The sequence below is a fragment of the Leucopleurus acutus genome (assembly GCF_964270905.1).
Source record: "Leucopleurus acutus genome assembly, chromosome: 17".
Lineage (NCBI taxonomy): Eukaryota > Metazoa > Chordata > Mammalia > Artiodactyla > Delphinidae > Leucopleurus > Leucopleurus acutus.
Window position 1 is genome coordinate 36,113,646 of NC_139159.1, and position 2,653 is coordinate 36,116,298.

The window sequence follows — 2,653 nt, forward strand, 5'->3', positions numbered from 1 at the left end:
CTTAAGTATTTCTGAAATGAATTTAACCTTGTGATTGACAGCAGCAGCAGCAGCAGCTTCCAAGGGATCCCACCACACACCTGAGGCAAAAGGAGCCTAATACAAAGCAGTGACAGCAGCAGGTCACTGCCCCACACTTGGGGTAGAGGGGGACTTGATCTACTGTAGCAGCAGCATAGCCTGAATGGGAACCCATCCTCCTGTGGCACTAGTCCCATCAACATTAGTCTAATCTGCTAGCATCTGCTGTGCCAACAGGCCCAACATATACAAACCCTCCAACTCAGTAGCATTAAGTGAGCCAGGCTCAGTGTCTCCTGAAACTCATATCCAGTTGCACTGGAAATCCAAGATATCACCTACTGTTATGAAAACATAAACAATAACAGAAGACTGGGAACTTCAGAAAGAAAAGGGGAACAATGGAATGCGTGAAAACAAATGGGGTAAATATAAGAGACTATCATTAGCCTCATGAGTTTCTTAAATTCTATATGATGGTCAAAGCAAAAATGATGACACCATCTGATGGGGTTCTCAATGTAGAGAAAGGAAATACTACAGAAAATCATACTTTAAAACTGGGGAATATTAAGAGACCTAAATGGAAGTAAAATTTTGAAACTTCACTTGAAGTAATGAAACACTGATTCCAGTAGGCTATGATAAGTTACATATGTATACTGTAATGCCAAAAGCAACCACTAAGAAAACTATACAAACAGTATACACAAATGATTATAAATGAATTAAATTAAAATGGACTTATTAAAAAATGTTTAAGTAGAGCTCGGAGAACGCGGGGCGGCGCGCGGCGTGCGGGTGGCGGCTGAGCTCGGCGATGGCGCTGGCGCCGGCTGCCGGGGTTCGCCCGGGACTGCCTCAGGCTCGCAGAGTGTGCCGCCGGCCCGGCAAGAGGGCCCGCCTGACCGCGCCGGCCCGTGGCGGGAGCTCGGGGACCGCGTCCGGGAGGCAGTGGCCGCCAGCGCGGGGCAGTCGGCGGCCACCCCCTGGGGACCGGGGCTGTGCGGCCGCTTCCCGCCTCGCGGCGCCGCCAGGCCGACCGCCTAGCTTGGCTCCGCCGCGCCACGGCCGCGGCATCCGGCCCGGGTTCCGCGCCGCTAGGGCGCGGGCGGGGTCGGGGGTTGCGTGGCCGGCGCTGCTCGCCCGCCTCGAGTCCGCGTCCAGGGCCCTGGCGGCCGGCGAGCATGGAGGAGAAGTACCTGCTGGAGCTGATGGCGGAGAAGGACTCCCTGGACCCCTCCTTCACGCACGCCCTTGCGGCTGGTGAACCAAGAAATAGAAAAGTTTCACAAAGGAGAAGGCAAGGACGAAGAAAAGTACATTGATGTGGTGATTAATAAGAACATGAAGCTGGGACAGAAAGTGTTGATTCCTGTAAAACAGCTCCCTAAGTTCAACTTCGTGGGAAAACTTTTGGGGCCACGTGGCAATTCTCTGAAGTGCTTGCAAGAAGAAACCTTGACAAAAATGTCCATCCTTGGAAAAGGCTCCATGAGAGACAAGGCAAAGGAAGAAGAGTTGAGGAAAAGTGGAGAAGCAAAGTACTTCCACCTCGATGATGATCTCCATGTTCTGATTGAAGTGTTTGCCCCGCCACAGAAGCCTATGCCCGGATAGGACATGCTCTGGAGGAAATCAAAAAGTTCCTCATTCCGGACTATAATGATGAAATCAGGCAAGCACAGCTCCAGGAATTAACATATTTGAATGGTGGTTCAGAAAATGCAGATGTACCAGTTGCTCGAGGGAAACCTACCTTGCGTACAAGAGGTGTACCAACCCCAGCAATAACCAGGGGAAGGGGAGGAGTCGCGGCCCGGCCAGTGGGAGTCGGGGTACCGCGAGGGACACCAACTTCCAGAGGAATCCTTTCCACCCGAGGGCCAGTGAGTCGAGGAAGAGGACTTCTCACTCCCAGAGCAAGAGATGTCCCCCCAACTGGGTACAGACCTCCACCGCCGCCCCCAACACAAGAGACCTATGGAGATTATGACTATGATGATGGATATGGCGCTGCTTATGATGAACAGAGTTATGATTCCTATGATAACAGCTATAGCGCCCCAGCCCAAAGTGGTGCTGATTACTATGATTATGGACACGGACTCAGTGAAGAGACTTATGATTCCTACGGGCAAGAGGAGTGGACAAACTCAAGACACAAGGCACCCTCGGCAAGGACAGCAAAGGGCGTCTACAGAGACCAGCCATACAGCAGATACTGATTGTACTGTCTGATGTTGTGACATAGCCAGTCTCCACCAGTCCTGTATACTGTTCAAAGTAATTGTTTTCTATGAACAATCCCTTTTTAAATAAATCAAAATGCTTAACATCTGAATGGATGGAATTTAAAATTACTTTGTTGAAACATCAACCTGGGCAGAAAAAAAAAAAGACATGTAAAATTTTGTTATTTCCAGTCTGTATATGAAAAAATAGGTCATCAAAAGGAAAAAAAAAACTTTGATTAACTAGTGTTAAACAAAAAAGATAGGTTTACTAAATATGTTAATCCATCCTTTTAACATAAGCCTCACCTTTCATTTTAAAGGTTTCCATAGAAATTTAGTTATTTTATCTTTCAGCCATATGCTAGTTTTTTTTTCTCTTGCCAACATGCGTAAAA

General features: G+C 48.4%; 1 pseudogene across 1 annotated transcript; it reads left to right on the forward strand.

The window, feature by feature from the left end:
- The first annotated feature begins 1,208 nt into the window (after nucleotides 1-1,208).
- LOC309974169 (KH domain-containing, RNA-binding, signal transduction-associated protein 3-like) lies at nucleotides 1,209-2,405 on the forward strand (annotated as a pseudogene). Its single transcript has one exon. The product of its transcript is annotated as a KH domain-containing, RNA-binding, signal transduction-associated protein 3-like (transcript).
- The last annotated feature ends 248 nt before the right edge of the window (nucleotides 2,406-2,653 follow it).